This window comes from Orycteropus afer, unplaced genomic scaffold (genome assembly GCF_000298275.1).
Source record: "Orycteropus afer afer isolate SDZICR_OR568_19922 unplaced genomic scaffold, OryAfe1.0 scaffold00080, whole genome shotgun sequence".
Classification (NCBI taxonomy): Eukaryota; Metazoa; Chordata; class Mammalia; order Tubulidentata; family Orycteropodidae; genus Orycteropus; species Orycteropus afer.
Genome location: NW_006921667.1, coordinates 2,680,109 through 2,697,783, shown reverse-complemented (window position 1 = coordinate 2,697,783; position 17,675 = coordinate 2,680,109). Strand labels below are relative to the sequence as shown.

At 37.4% G+C, this 17,675-nt stretch overlaps 1 protein-coding gene across 1 annotated transcript in view; it reads left to right on the top strand.

Moving 5' to 3' along the window:
* GRID1 (glutamate ionotropic receptor delta type subunit 1) overlaps nt 1-17,675 on the top strand; it is a 1,411,601-nt gene that overhangs the window by 1,025,123 nt on the left and 368,803 nt on the right. The window lies entirely within an intron of this gene.

Genomic DNA, 17,675 nt, shown 5'->3' with positions numbered 1-17,675 from the left:
GAGCTGAACAGAAGATTTCAAAGAGCAGCTTGAGCAGACAAATCCAATTACAATAATGAAATGTGCAAAGACCTAGAGTTAGAAAACCAAAAGGGAAGAACACGCTCAGCATTTCTCAAGCTGAAAGAGTTGAAGAAAAAATGTAAGCCTCGAGTTGCAATATTGAGAAATTCTATGGGCAAAATATTGAATGATGCAGGAATACACAGAGTCACTGTACCACAGAGAACTGGTTGATCTTCATCCATTTCAGGAGGTGGCATATGATCTAGAACCAATGGTATTGAAAGAGGAAGTTGAAGCTGCAATGAAGGAATTGGTGAAGAACAAGGCTCCAAGAATTGATGGAATACCCATTGAGATATTTCAACAAATGGATGCCCCATTGGAGGCACTCACTCAGTTATACCAAGAGTTTTGGAAGACAGCTGCCTTGCCAACTGACTGGAAGAGATCCATATTTGTACTCATTCTAAAGAAAGGTAATCCCATAGAATGTGGAAATTATCAAACAATATCATTAATATTGCACACAAGTAAGATCTTACTGAAGATAATTAAAAAACGGTTGCAGCAGTATGTTGACAGAGAACTTCCAGAGGTGCAAGATGGATTCAGAAGAGGACGTGGAACAAGGGATATCATAGCTGTTGTCAGAGGGATCTTGGCTCAAGGCAAAGAATACCAGAAAGATGTATACTTGTGTTTTATTTACTATGCAAAGGCATTTGATTGTGTGGATCATAACAAATATGGATAGCATTGAGAAGAAAGGGAATTCCCAAACACTTGATTGTACTCATGAGGAACCTGTACATTGACCAGGAGGCTATCATTCAAATGGAACAAGGAGACACTACATGGTTTAAAATCAAGAAGGGAGTGCATCAGGGTTATATCCTTTCCCCATACTTATTCAATCTGTATGCTGAGCAAATAATCCAAGAAGCTGGACTATATGGGAAAAAAAAAAGTGGCATCAGGATAGGAGGAAGAATCATTAAGAATCTGAGATATGCAGATGATACAACTTTGCTTGCTGAAAGTGAGGATGACTTGAGGAACTTACTGATGAAGAATGAAGAATACAGTCTGCATTATGGATTACGTCTCAATATAAAGCAAACAAAAATCCTCGCAACTGGACCAATAAGCAGCATCATGATAAATGGAGAAAAGATTGAGGTTGTCAAAGAATTCACGTTGCTTGGTTCTACAATCGATGCCAATGGAAGCAGCAGTCAAGACATTAGACGATGTGTAGCACTGGGCAGGTCAACCATGAAAGAACTCTTTCAAGTGCTGAAGAGTAAGGATGTCTCCTTGAGGACTAAGGTGTGCCTGACACAAGCCATGATATTTTCAATCGCCTCATATGCATGTGAGAGCTGGACAATAAGTAAGGAAGACTGAAGAAGAGTTGATGCTTTTGAGTTGTGGTGCTGGTGACTAAAAATGCTAGAAGTATAATGGACTGCTAAAAGGACTAACAGATCTGTCCTTGGAAGAAGTGCAGCCCAGATGCTCCTTGGAAGTGAGGATGGCCAGACTTTGTCTCACTACTTTGGTTATGTTGTCAGAAGGGACCATTCCCTGGAGAAAGATCTCATGCTTGGGAAGGTGGAGGGTCGACGAAAGAGGTGAAGGCCTTCAATGAGATGGATTGACATGGTGGCTGTGACGATTGGCTCAAGTATAGCAATGATCATGGAGCTGGTGCGGGATAGGCGGCGTTTCATTCTGCTGTGCATGGGGTCGTTATGAGTCGGAAACGACTCGAGGGCACCTAACAACAACAAATGCAATCAATTTTCACATTCTACATCTATTGTGATTCTTGTTGAATTGTTTCTTTATTCTGTTAATGTGGTGAATTGTTAAGGATTGATTTGTGGATGGTAAGACAACTGGCACTTGTAGGGTAAATTCCCAAATGGTCATAATGGTGTATCCTTTTTATATATTAAACGCACTGCTGTGGAGTTGAATCCGACTGATAGCAAACCCTCCTTGGGTTTCCTAGGTGGTATCTCTATGGAAGTAGATTGCCCAACGTTCCTTCTGAGCAGTGCTGGTGGGTTTGAACCGCCAGCTGTCTGGTTAGCAGTCAAATGCCTTAGGCACTAGGCCACCAGCCACTCCTCAGAAGGAAGGTTGGGCAATCTACTACTGTAGTGATACCGCCTCAGAAATCCAAGGAGAGGTCACTATGAGTCAGATCTGACTGGACAGCAGTTGGTTTGGTTTGGTTAGATTTAATTTACTACAATCAGGGGTAGTCATTTATTATTTTCTTTCTTGGGAATTCTTTGGTTTTAGAATTAGGATAATACCATCTGTCTAAAATGATCTGTGAAGTACCCTGTATTTTTTTCTGAAATTGTGTGAAATTAGTATTGTTTTTCCTCAAATGGATGTTAAAAATAACCAGGGAAACCATCTAGACCTGTTTTCTTTGTGGGAAGCTTCTAATTACTAATTCAGTTTCTTTGATAGTTATAGGTGTATTCAGAATACCTATTCCTTCTAGTATCACTTTTACTCTTTTGAAACTCAAAATTATATTTTCCATTCACTTAAGTTTTTAAAGTCCTTGACACCCTGATATTTATAATTCCTTAATTATCATTTTAATGTCTATAGAATCTGTAATGTCTATAGATTAATGTCTGTAGAATATCATTTATTCCTTACATTGGTACTTTATGCTTTGTCCTATTTTTACTCCTTAATCAGTCTAAATAGAATTATATCAGTTTTATTGATGTTTTAAAGAAGCAATTTTCAGTTTCATTGACTTTCCCTATTTTTTTTTTAAATCTGTTTTCTATTTTATTATTTTTGTTTCTCTAATTAGTTTGTCTAGTTCTACCTAGTATTTAAAAATTTGTTTATCTTTTTAGCCTTTTTTTTTTTTTAATTGTGCTTTGGGTGCAAATTTACAGGGCAGAATTTGTTTTACTTTTGACAGTTTCTGTACTTTTGGTTTCACTTACTGATTACTATCCCTAACCCTAACCCACACTCTTTCCCTCCCTTCCCTGTGACCACCCCCCTCCCTGTATCCTTCTTAACTATGCACTCCTTTTTGTTCAGCTTTCCCTCCATGTGAATGCTGTCCCTCTGGTGCCCCATGGCTGATTGCTCCAAGGGGGCTATCTATGTAAAGTAGGTGGGTGCATCTCCTTGGGTTGGGAGTTTTGCATGTAAATCTTTCTGCTGTTGGGCTGAGAGCCAGTTCTTGGGAGTTAGTCCTATCCCAGGCACGAAGTGTATCCCAGGGCCATAGTCTCGAGGGAGGAGGGGATGTCCCACCAGATTCCATCCTATCAGTAATTCTTGTCGTTATTGTATTTTTGAATTTTGTTCCATGTTTTTCCTTCCACTCTGTCCAGGATCTCCAGTTTTGATCCCTTCCTGAGTGGTTGGCATTGGTAGCCGGGCATCATCCTGTTCTTCTGGTCTTGAGCTCCATAATATCCTTGGACTAATTTTTTTCCAAATGCCCTTGATTTTCTCCACTCTTTTCCACTTTAGATGGGAGGAGACCATTTGCCAGCTTCATCTTAGATGGCTGCTTGAAAGCTTTTAAGACCCCAGTCACTACTCACCAAAGTAGGTTGTGGAACAAGATTTTTATGTATTATGTTGTGCCAGTTGAGCCTGGTGCCCCACAATACCATGATCCTGAGTTGGCAGGCCTAGTGGTTTTCTGTCTCAAGGTGTTTGGCTGTCTCTGAGGGATTACTCCAACTCCGTCTTCTTTTCCTTCTGTAATGATTGTGGTTATTTTGTATCATTAGTATCTATGTAAGATTATCTTCAGCTAAATCTATCATTAGCCTAGGGTACATTGCTATTTGCTGACCCCCATCTGATCTTCTCAGTTGTCTATGCATTTATCTATAGCTTGGTGTTTGGTATTAGTGGTAATGCAGTATTGTGCATATGCTAGTATTAGCCTCTGTTGTCTATATCTTATGTGCACATTTTAGTGTCCTCCCTTTCCCCAATGTTATCGTGCTAGTCACAGACTCTTTCCACACCATCCCGCCCCTTACCCTTACCTTTTTAGTGTCTTGATTGATTACTTGGGTAATTTTATACTGTCCCTTTTTTAAAAAAATAAAAGTATTTAAAGCTATAAATTTTCCACAAAGTACTGCTTTAGCTGATATGTTGTGTTTCCATTATCTTTTAGTTCAATTGTTTTAAAATTTTAATTGTAAATATTTTACTTATTAGTTATTTACAAATATTTTGTTCAGAGTTTTAAAAAATATTCTTATTAATTTAAGATTTAAATGTATTGTGTTGTGATTTAATTTCTGATTAAATTCTTATTTAATATTCTTTCTATAAGTTTAGTCCTTTCCAATTTATTCACACTTTTTGAAGGAAATATAATGGTTTATTTATGTAAATATGACCTTTGTACTGTGATATGAAGGATATCATTGCTATTGTTAGATATACACCAAAAATAACCCACTACCATTGAGTTGATTCTAACTCATAATGACCCTACTTTATCTAATAATTCTGAGTTATTTATTCCATAAATGTCAGTTAGGTTAATTTTGTACATAGAATTATTGTCTTTTTTATATAAATTACTGAGAAAAGAATGTTGGAAATTTCTGTCACTTTTTGCTTCATGTGTTTTAATGTTCTTTTATTAGGCTCGTATATCAATTATTATAACTTCTTGGTGATTATCATTTTTATTATGATGGAAACTTCTAATTCGTTCTTTGACATGTACTTAGCCAAATAGTAATAAAGCCACTATACCCTTTTTGTGTCTAGGATAACATGGTATATATCATTGATTGAATTGTGTCCTCCCCAAACCCAATTTGGCTGGGCCATGATTCTCAAGGGTTTGGAAGTAGTATAATGATGTAATTTGGCAGTTATGTAATGATATAATAGGTGCTCTGATGGTATAGTGGTTAAAGAATTTGACTGCTAACCAAAAGGTCAGCAATTCGAACCCACCAGCCACTCAAGGGGAGAAAGAGGAGGCAGTCTGCTCCCGTAAAGATTTACAGCATTGGAAACACTAGGGGAAGTTCCACTCTGTCCTGTAGGGTTGCTATGAATCAGAATGGACTCAATGGCAGTTTTTGTTTGTTTATTTGTTTGTAAAGACATAATTATCCCTCATGATGTGATCTGATGTGGTCAGCCAACCAATTGTAAGGATGACATGCAACATCCTTACTCCTGATCCCTCTAAGTGGAGTTTCTCTGAGGTATGGCCTGCATAAATGCTTGTTTCACAAGAGATAAAAGGAGAGAGAATCCAGGAGAGAAGAAGGGGCCTCAGTACTACCAAGAAAGAAGAAACAGGAGTGAAGAGCATCCTTTGGATCCAGGGTCCCAGCACTGAGAATTTCCTAGACTCAAGGTAGATTGATACCAAGACATACAGAGATTTCCAAGGGATGCCAGATCTACAGATGTTGAAAGTAGACAAGGACTTTCCCCAAGAGCCTGCAGGGAGGAAAAGCCTTCCCCTAAATTTGGCTCCCACCACTCATCTGTCAGTTTGTCATACTGTGGTGGCTTACATTAAGGCTGGAGGCTATGCCACAGGTATTTCAAATACCAGTAGGACTACCCATGGTGGACAGATTTTAGCAGAGCTTCCAGGCTAAGACAGACTCAGTAGAAGGAAGGGGCCATCCACTTCTTAAAGCATTGGCCAGTGGAATCCTTATGAATAGCAGCGAAACACTGTCTGATATATTATTGGAAAACTTTATGAATGACCCTGAAACATAATCTGATATAATGCAGGAAGATGAGCCTTTCAGGACAGAAGGCACTCAAAATATGACTGGGGAAGAGCTGCCTCCTCAAAGTAGAGTCAAAATTAATGACATGGATGGAGAAAAGCTGTTGGGATCTCCGTTTGCTGATTGGGCATACTCAAAATGGGAAGAAACAGCTGCAAACATCCATTAATAATTGGAACATGGAATGTACTAAGTATGAATTGAGAAAAATTGATAGTTGTAAAAAATGAAATATAACCCATAAAGATTGTTTATTAGTGGGCTAAAACTCACTGGTATTGGCCATTTCAGACAGCCGTATCATCTACTATGCCAAGAATGATAAATGAAGAGGAATAGCATGGCATTCATCCTCACACAGACAAAAAAAAAAATGTTTCAAGATCTATCCTGCAGTTTAGTGCTATCAGTGATAGGATAACATCCACATGCCTATAAGGAAGACCAGATAATACTACTATTATTCAAATTTACTCACTAATCATCAAAGAAAAAGATGAGGAATTTGAAGACTTTTACCAACTTCTGTAGTGTGAAATTTACCAAATATGTGGTTAAGATATATTGATTATGACTGGTTAATGGAATGAAAAAGTTGGAAACAAAGAAAAATCATGGGTAGTTGGAAAATATGGCCTTAGTGATAGAAATGATGCCAGAGATTGCATGATAGAATGTTGCAAGACCTAAAGCTTATTCATTGCAAATACCGTTTTTCAACAACATAAACAGTGGCTGTACAAGTGGACTTCACCAGATAGAGTACACAGGAATCAGATTGACTACATCTGTGGAAAGATGTAATGGAGAAGGTAAATATCTTCAACCAAAACAAGGCCAGGAGCTGACTGAACAGACCATCAACTGCTCATATGCAAATTCAAGTTGAAGTTGAAGACAATTGAAATAAGTCTATAAGAGCCAAAATATGATCTTGATCATATCCCACCTGAATTTAGAGATCACCTGAAGAATAGATTTGATGAGCTGAATGCCAGTGCTTGAAAACCAGACCAATTGTGGGATGACATCAAGAACATCATACATGAAGAAAGCAAAAGGTCATTAAAAAGACAAGAAAAGAAGAAAAGACTCAAATGGATGTCAGAAGAGACTCTGACACTTGCTCTTGAATGGAGAATAGCTAAACCTAATAGAAGAAATGATGAGATAAAAGAGCTGAAAAGATTTCAAAGAGCAGCTTGAGAAGACAAAGTCAATTATTAGAGTGAAATATGTGAAGAACTAGAGTTAGAAAACCAAAAGAGGAGAAAACATTCAGCATCTCTCATGCTGAAAGAACTGAAGAAAAAAGTCAAGCCTTGAGTTGCAATATTGAAAGATTCTATGGGCAAAATATTGAATGCAGGAAACATCAAAAGAAGATGGAAGGAATACACAGTCACTGTGCCAAAAAGAATAGGTTGAAGTCAAGCTATTTCAGGAAGTGGCATATGATCAAGAACAGATGATATTAAAGGAAAAGTTGAATCTGCATTGAAGAAATTGACAAATAATAAGGCTCTAGGAATTGATGGAATGACTACCCATTGAGATATTTCAACAAATGGATGCTGTGCTGGAGGCACTTACTCATCTATGCAAAGAAATTTGGAAGACAGCTACCTGGCCAACTTACTGGAAGAAATCCATATTTGTACCTGTCCAAAAAAGGTGATCCCACAGAATGTGGATATTATTGAACAATATCATTAATATCACACACAAGTAAAATCTTACTAAGGATAATTCCAAAATGGTTACAGCAGTGTATTGACTGACAGAGAACTTCCAGAAATGCAAGCTGGATTCAGAAGAGGAAGTGGAAAGAAGGATATCATTACTGATGCCAGATGGATCTTGGCTGAAAGCAAAGAATACCAGAAAGACATTTACTTGTATTTTATTGACTATGCAAGAGCATTCATCTATGTGGATAACAAAATATGGATAACATTGAAAAGAATGGGAATTCCAGAACACTTCATTGTGCTCATGAAGAACCTTGACATAGACCAGAAGGCTGTCATTTGAATGTAACAAGGGAATACTGCATGGTTTAAAACCAGGAAGGGAATGCATCAGGGTTGTATCCTTTCTCTATACTTATTTAATCTGTATCTGAGTAAATAATCCAAGAAGATGGACTATATGAAGAAGAGCACAGCATTAGGATTGAAAGAAGACTCATTAACAACCTACAATATGCAAATGACAAAACATTGATTGCTGAAAGTGAAGATGACTTGAAGTACTGACTGATGAAGATTAAAGACTACAGTCTGCAGTGTGGAGTACTCGTCAACATAAAAATAATGAGAATCCTCAAAAGTGGACTAATAAGCAGCATCAAGATAAATGGAGAAAAGATTCAAGTTGTTTAAGATTTCATATTACTTGGGTCTACAATCAACACCCATGGAAGCAGCAGTCAAGAAATCACAGGATATATTGCACTGGGTAAATCTGCTGGAAAAGACCTCTTTAAAGTTTTGAAGAGCAAAAGTGTCACTTTGATGACTAATGTGTTCCTAACCCAATCCATGGTATCACAATTGCCTCATATGCATGTAAAAGCTGGACAATGAATAAAGAAGACCAAAGAAGAATTGATGCTTTTGTTTTGTGGTGTTGGCAAAGAATACTGAAAGTACCATGGCCTGCTAGAGGAACTAGAAGAAGTGTATCCAGAATGCTCCTTGGAAGCCTTTGTCTCACCCACTTTGGTCACCTTGTCAGAAGGGAACATTCCCTGGAGAAGTAAATCATGGTTGGTAAAGCAGAGGAGGGTCAGCAAAAAAGAGGAAGGCCTTTGAGAAGGCGGATTGACACCCTGGCTACAACAATGGGCTCAGATATAGGAAGGATTTTGAGGCTGGAACAGGACCAACCAGTGTTTTGCTCTGTTGTACCTAGGGTTGCTATGAGTAGGAGCCAACTGAAGGACACCTAACAAAAGCAACAGAGTTGGCTCATTGAATTCATACTTCTAGCCTCCTAAAAGGAGCTCTGGTAGCATAGTGCCTAAGGCACTTGACTGCTAGCCAGAAGGCTGAAGGTTCAAACCCACCAGCCACTCCTCGGAAGGAAGGTTGGACAATCTACTTCCATAGTGATATGGCCTCAGAAACCCAAGGAGGGGTTTTTTGTATATATTGTGATTGTTAATATATTATTTTTTTCCTATCATTTAATGTTTTGATTTTAATTACCTAGCTATATCTGCCATTTTTATCTTCTTCTCTCTCTCTCTCTTTTTTTTTTTTTTTTTTTTAAAAACATTAAATTATATATTGTGATTGTTAATATATTATTTTTTTCCTATCATTTAATGTTTTGATTTTAATTACCTAGCTATATCTGCCATTTTTATCTTCTTCTCTCTCTCTCTCTTTTTTTTTTTTTGTCTTTTAAAAACATTAAATTTAACATTATTATTATTATTATTTTAATCTTTGCAGTGTTTCCTCCCCTCCCCTCTCACCCCTGGTAACCAACAAAGAAAGTTTCCTTCCATATATAAACCTTTCCTTGACTTTTTACAATAATAAACTAATACAATATTTTTCCTTCTGTGATTGACTTACTTCACTCAGCATAATGTCCTCCAAGTTCATCCACATTATGTGGTGTTTTGCAGATTCAAATTTAGCATTATTTTTATATCCATTAATTTTCTCTTTTATCCATATTATCTTGCTAATATAACAACAACAAGTTTCATTTTGGATTAGTAATTTATCTTAAAGTATATATTGTCTGATATTTCTTTTCTTTTTTGCTTTTCATTAGTATTACTTAGGAGATCTGCACTTGACTGCTAACCAGAAGGCTGGGGGTTCAAACCCACCAGCCACTCCTTGGAAGGAAGGTTGGGCAATCTACCTCCATAGTGATACCTCCTTGGCAACCCAAGGAAGGGTCGCTATGAGTTGGGTCCTACTCGGCACATAAAAACAACAATATAGTATTACTTGACATATATTCTTCCATCTTTTTACATTTTACCTCTCAATTTCCTTAATAACAAATATCTGATATTTCCCCATCATTGTCTTTATTTTTTATTAATTACTTACTGTAAAAATATAGCAAATAAAACATATGCCATTTCAACATTTTTCATGTGTACAAGTCAACCATCACTGTCTTTAAACTGCAACTAATATTTATTGATTTTTAAGGTATTAAAATTTTTCCTGTAATTTAAAGTTTTGATTTCAATTACCCAAATTTTTCTGCCATTTTCATCTTATTTTTTGCCTTTTTTAAACAACACATTTAGCTTTATATTTATATCCATTAATTTTCTCTATTATCCATATCATCTTGCTATTATTTAGAATTTTCATTTTGGATTATTACAGATATATTTTGACTTTTCCTTTTAGGGATTACTCTTAGCTTTTTAAAGACAAAAGCAAACTTTATGTATGGTATTTTATCACTCTTGCTTCATGTTTCTCCTGCAGCATCTGTTAGATTTGTTTCTTTTCTTATTTGAGTACTTTCTCACAAAGTCTTTTTAAAATGAGCTTTTGTGTGGCAAGACAAGTGAAGTTTTATATGTCTGAAAATATTTTTATGATGTTCAAAAGGCAATTTGGCTGGATATAAAATTCAAGTTTAATGTTCCTTCACTTAAAACATATTACACCATTGTCTTCTTGAACCCAGTGTTGATTTTGGGAAATCTGATGTCTGATGTTCTCATAGGGTGTTTACTCTCTCTACTTCTGAAATGTTGAAGTATTTTTCTTTGTCTTGCATATTCTTAAGTTTCACTGTAATATAATCTCTTACTTTTTTTTTTTTTTTTTTTATTGTCCTTACCATTTGTCCTGAGATGTTTCCAGTTGAAAGCCATTCATCATATTTTAAGTCTTGGGAATTTTCTCTGCAGAGTTTCTTCATTCTTTCCTGCTTCTCCATGTCTCAAGCCATAACCCACAGAGCACTGGCTGTCTGTTTCCTCCTTTGCTCTCTCCTCTGCTTTTCCATGCTGCTCAGAGTGCTCCAGGGATGCTTCTATTATTCTCCTATACATTGCATTCCTGTCTTCTCAAACTAGGATAGTCAGTGTGTGTAGAGTAAAGAACTAGTTTTACCCTAAGTGAGATTATCTTTGTCCTTGGCTCTGGAGAAATAACTCTTGGAGTAATTGAGATGCCTTGGTCTTGGACATCTAGGTTACACTTGAAGATTTGTGCTTGTGAGTGGAAGCTGGCCAAACCAAAAAAAGATTTGCCTAAGAGGTTGTTACCAAGTAGCTTCAGAGGCATGATTTAGTCTATCATGCAGGACTGTTCAACAAAAACTCAGAACAGTAAGGGTCAGGGGGTTTCCTGATTGATGAGAACTGCTGCTCTCAGAAGGGTAGCACATTCTTTGGGACATGGAAACTCCATATTGGGAACCCTCCTGTATCTCACCCTTGAACTCTCTTTATTTTTATCCTTTTTGGTTACAATAAATCTGTTTTTGTAAGTATGATCTACTCTCTATGAATCCTGTGAGTTATTCAAGTGATTCACAGAGCCTAAAAGAGAGCAGCAGGAGCCAACACATCAGAAAGTAAGAAAGTATGGACTCCTGATCTTGAAGCTAGTATCTTAAAGAGGTAGTAGGAACCCGGATCCAAAAGCATGTCAGAAGATTGGAGTGTCATGTGGATCCCAAAACTTGTGGTTAGCATCATATTGGGCAGTATGAAGGATGGCAACATTTTAACTTCTGAACTCTGACCTAGCTCCAGGTGTCTAGGATCAGAGAGAGAATGGCATGGGGGTAGCTAGTGAAGAGGCTAGAGAGCTTAGGCAGTGTAGTGAGTAAGACATTTGGCTGCTAACCAGAAGGTTGGCAGTTCAAACCCACCAACTGCTCCATGGAAGGAAGATGAGGTAATGTACTTCCATGAAGATTTACAGCCTTGTAATACCCAATGTGAATCAGAATAGATTTGATGGCAGTGGGTTTTGTTTTGTTTTTATTTAGTGAAGTGGATGGAGAAGAGGGAATGTGAGGACTGGATCAGTCTTCACATTTGGGGATTGGATTCATGTGGATCCTTACTGCTCAGTGTTGTTTCCTAATATTCTACCTCCTTTTGAGAAAAAAAAAAGATGAGCAGACTATAAATTTCTATCGGCATATCAGAAATTAAAAAAAAAGAAGGTTGATATAAACAGCTTAATTAAAGCATCAATTATTTCAGTGCTCAGCGTTTTTGCTTCTCTATCATGGTTTGCCCATGTTTATTTCTTACTTCTGATATCTCTTTTAGGAGGCTGGATCATATAGTAATGCTATGTTAAAGAATTTCACCTTTATATTAATTTATGAACCTTTTATTTCTTAAAATGCCCTTCTAAACTTAATTGCACTTTTGTATTATTACACAAGCTGAAGATATTTTCTTATTTTTCTCTTTTTAATATAAAACAGGAAAAGTCTGAAATGAAGCTAATTTTTAGTTAACATCATTATTTTTTCCTGTGGAAAATATTTTGTAGCATGTTTACTTTGTTCAGTTGATGTCTCTGTGTGTGTGTGCCCAACTTTTACAAGAATAGGTCTATATTTATTTGAGATAATTTTATTTAGAGTGTAGTGCATTTCAAATAGATTCCTTTAAAGTTCAGAAAAGAATAGCTTTAATTGTGCCTTTTGGTTGTGTTAGAGTTTTTGTTTTTGCTGGTATGTGTTAGTATCTACTCAGAATCTCCTGTAATTCTGGCCTTCATCTCCATTCTTTATTCTCTAAGCATCTTTCACCTTAGGCCTTATAATTGCATTTCTGTCCATTCTCTTCGCATTATTAAGGACAGCAACTTCCCATGATCAATTCAGTCTTCTTTTGGTCAATTCTAACGTAGACTTTAATGCTGGAGTTGGAAATTTGGTTTTATTTGTAATCCTTCCTTAACTCACCAACTCCCTTTTAATCTCAGCTTGTTATTTTTATTTCTTTCTGGGACTTACAATCTTAGCTTGTTTTCTTCTTTTACCTCTCTGTAATGGCTTTGTCAATAACATGTCCCCTGAATTATTCCGAAGATGTGTTTACTGCCTTGTACATTGCTCTATGTACAGTCAGTTTCTCTGGCACTTTAAGTAAATCATTCAGCAAGAAACTACAACTACTGCTGTAACATATTAAAATTGCTCCTAAATTTCTTCCAGCCAACAGTGCTTTGCTAGAGGGAACTACATTTCCCAGGATTCAACATGCTATTCCTTGTTTCATTTCTCATTCCTTTTTATCCTATTGTTGTTGTTTTTATTGTTAATAGCCATCAAGTTGCTCTGAGTTATGACAACCCAATGTGCAACCAAACAAAATGTTGCCTTTTCCTGCATCATCCTCATGATTGTCTGCATGCTGGAGTCCATTGTGGCATTACAATCTAGCAGTTTCCTCTTCCAGCACTATATGGAAGATATTCTACTGTGATCCACAGGATTACTATTGGCTAATTTTTGAAGTAGATCTTCAGTCCTTTCTTCTAGTTTCTCTTAGTCTGGAAGTTCTGCTAAAACAATTCCATCAAGGGTGGCTCTGCTGATGTGTGAAATACTGGTGGCATAGCTTCCAGTATCATCACAACATGCAATTGACCACTGTAAGATGATGGTCTTATCTTATAATTTTCCATTTTTCCTGATTAGATTTAGAGTAGATTCTGAAAATATCTTAGGGAACACTAGTTTTGCAAAATGTATATAGATGTCAAGTGAAAAATAAGTGTTGTGTATTCAAATACATTGCAGAAATATTGAATTAAACAAAACTGCAACAGGATTCTTTACTGAATAATTTCTCAGAAATTTTAATGGAATGGTAATTCTTTGAGACACAGCTAGACAAAACTCCTGTGTATCTTGTTGTACTGGTGTTCTGCAGAAAACCTTTTGGGGACTTTTGTTATCATACCTTTGGGGATATGTAGAAAATAGTCAGGCTGCCCCAGGGGTAGGAAACATATAGTGGAGGAATTGCTATGCACTTTTCAATTTGGCATAGATCCTGGACCTCCAATTTTGGGAGCAAGCAAGGAAGGGGTAGGTGTGCTCATTTCAGAAAGGCAAAGTTGTACTGTATTCAGAAAAAAAAGCTTATGGAATACAATTATTATATTTCACAATCCATATCCATCAACCTTATATTCAGTGGAAATTCCTGTGATTCTTTACAATAGGAAAGTATGTCAGTATTGTTATTTTTCTTTCTTTCTTTTTTATCAGCTGTGTGTCTTCATAAATATTTTAATTAAAATTTGGGGGAGAATATGTCATCTGACATTTTAAGCCAGAAACCTATGTAAATAATGGACATGGCTGAAAAATAACCCACATGGAATTTCTTATCTCCTTGGGAGCAGGGATAGCAATAACTTGGAGGTGTGCCAGCATCGACTTCTCCATGAGTATCTGACCTTTAGGGCAGAATTGTGTTTTCTGATTATTGAAACAGATTAACACAGGGTCTTATCTTGGGCTTGACTGCCTTGTACAGCTCATGGCACTGTAGGTCCCAGCAGCATGTTTTGGTTGTACCCCACACTCTCACTTAGAAATAGAACATTGAACTAACCTATCAAAGATAGGATGAGAGAAATAATACTCTTAGTAGATTACCTCAGAGCTCTTCAATCTGCTCATCCTTTGCACATTAATGTTTATAATCACGTTTATTTGAACATCTAGTGGTATCCTGTGAGAACTGCTTTCTTCCTCTGAGACCCATTTCACCAACTATTTTTTGGTGTGATGTGATTGGCTAACATTGAGGAACATGGTTGAAACCCATTTATGAGGCTCATGATTGACTCTTATTGTGAGCATGATCTTGAAATCATTCACTGCCTGACCCTGACATGTGTTCTCTGTAAGCACTGATGCTCTGAGTTTCTGTCTCAGGGATGGAAATAGCTATGCTTGTTTTTGCCCTATGATATTATAAGTCATGTAAATGATTAGGTTACTGATCACATTAATTGGCTAAAACATTGGGTAACAGCGCTGAGACTTAAATAGTTATGGCAGGCTGAATAGAGGCTAACAAAATAACCTCAGTAGAGGAAAATCCACAGCCTTCATTTCCGCAAAACAATCAGTTGAAAACACCTACCCTAACAGAATAAATCAGTATTTCCAGAAGTGCTTTCTGAGCAAAAGTGCTTCAAGGAAACAATTCCTGAAGGAAGTAACCAGGGGAAACATAAATATGGAGAACGCTGTATGTTTAATCTATCATATGATAATTCACAACATACATTAGCACATTAGCATATTAAAAGTTTGTAGCAAAGAAATCTGTGTAATATTTGTGTATCCATTTTTCTTCCAAAGTTCATTTACCATAGGACTTCATCATTCTGTTGTTTTACCTCATGGGACGTAAGAGTGTTTAAGATGTGCTCTATAGAATGGTCTTTAGAAAATGCCAAGGGAAATTAGTCCAAGACAAGTGAGTCTTTCTTCACAGAGTTGACTGCTTCTTGCTGTAATATGCTTTTTTTTCCCCCCCCTTTCATATACTCTTCATTATCTGCCTGTAACTTTGTTTAATTTATAATATTAGTAGTAGTTACAATTTACAGAGTGTCTAGTATATGTTCCATATATTGTACAGTTAAGTGGTAGTTCAGTGATAGGATTCTTGCCTTCCATGCAGGAAACTTGGGCTTGATTCCTTGTCAATGTACCTCATGTACAGCTACCCTCTATCTGCCAGTGGAGGCTTTCATGTTGCTATTATGCTGAACAGGTTCCAGTGGAGCTTCCAGGCTAAGATGGATAAGGAAAAAAGGCCAAACTAGATCACTTTTGAAAATCAGTCAATGCAGACCCTATGGATCACAGTGGTCCAATCTCAGTTGATTATGGGAATGATTCCAGACTAGGCAGCATTTTCTTCCATTGTGCATGTGGTCATATGAGTCTGATTTCATGGGAGTTAACAATAACAACAACAGTATACATTATACCTTGGGTAAAAGTCATAACAAGAATGCTGAAATGTGGGACACAGAGAAACCTCCTGGCACTGAGGAGGTTGGAGAATGGCATGTGACTATGGAAGGCCCACTAGCAGGGCTTAATTTCTTCACTCACATCTTCCAGGCCTGTATTAGTATAAGATAAGATTAATGAGATCTAGAATTTGTCTCCAAGGGTTTAAAATCTACCATGGTGGCAGACAAGTAAAAACTCAAATGCCGCAGCATAGAATAAGAGACACCAGGAGGGAAAATGATTTTTTGAGGTTCAGGTAAATGACCTCCTGAGGAAAGCATGTTAAAGCAATGAATGGATGAAAATGGTGGGTGCTATCAGACTATGTTTTCCTAGTACAGGAAACAGTGTGTGCTAGTCCCTGAGACTTCAGCCCAATAATCTACATGAGGAACTGCCAGGAATTTCTTCTGGTTGAGGCAGTGGATTTAGTGTGGCCACATCATAGGACAGTTTGGGAGATAAATATGCCTGAAGAGGATACCAAGCCCATCTAGATGCTGTACCACAGATTAGAGACATGCTTGCTCCCTAGTGCAGGAAACATTAAACTTAAATCAAACATCTGGCACTTACTGGATGTTTGACCTTGAGGAAACGACTTAGAGACTTACTAAAAGTCTTATTATTCACTTGTAAAATGGGCATAAAAATGAAGCCTACGTCTTCAGAATTTTTGCAAAGATTAAGTAAGATAATGTGGGTTTGCCCTGTGCCCAGCACATCATCATCACAGTTCCACATAGGTTACCTTTTATGTAGTCAGCTACGCATTATGGACAATCCTATTGAGGAGTGTGGACTTTGTCCAAAGGCAATGAGGAACCACTGAAAGATAGCAAAGGTGGTGATGGTATGGTTGGGTTTCTTAGGAATATTATTCTATGTGGCAAGTGGATTAGAGGGAAGAGAGGCTAGAGGCAGTATCAGTGAGGAGACTTTTGCAATAGTTTTGGAGAGAATGTTAAAGGTGTGGATTGAGGCTATGAGTGGGAGGCAGGGAAAGAGTTAGAGAAAGATGGAACTTGAAAGCTACTTGGGAGGACTGTTGTTGTTGTGTGCCGTCAAGTCAAACCTGACTCATAGCGACCCCTCCTTGGGTTTCCGAGGCAGTATCACTACGGAAGTAGGATTGCCCAACCTTGGGAGGACTAGATTACCATAAATAATGGGTGCTTTGCCTTCTAAAATGTAACTGTCCCCAGAATTGGTCCTAGAAAAGTAGGTTTTATAAAGGAGTGGGAGTTGTGCCCTATTTTCTAGAAAGCAAAGATTATAGAAAGGCAGATTTTAACTAAGTGAAATTTCTAATAGACCTTTCAGAAGGCCACATAGGCTGCCTTTCATAGCTAAGGAAGGGGTTCCTGTAGTCAGTGGGATATGTGTCTAGCTGACTGCTGAAAGTCCTTCAGATTTTAGAAATCTGAAATTTTGTAGAAATCTGAGCCTCTTCCAGATTCTAAGAAAGTCTGTGGTTCTAAAAACATTGTCATAGTAGGTCTAGGGGAATTCCAGTAAGATGGTGGAATAGCCGGACAAACAACACAGACCCTCTTCAACAAACAAAAGGGGAACCAATTAACACAGGCACAGAAGACAATCCTTAGACCCTGAACTTTGAAACGAAAGATAGAATAGTGGACAAAACTCCAAATAGTAGAAGAAACTGCATGAAAACACCAAAAAAAGAGATATATGGAGCTGTGGTCTGTCAGTGATCCTGATGGCATGGACAGCTTGGATATTTCTAGGTGGTATTGTTGTTGTTGTTGTTATGTGCCGTCGAGTCGGCCCCGACTCATAGCGACCCCTCCTTGGGTTTCCGAGGCAGTATCACTACAGAAGTAGGATTGC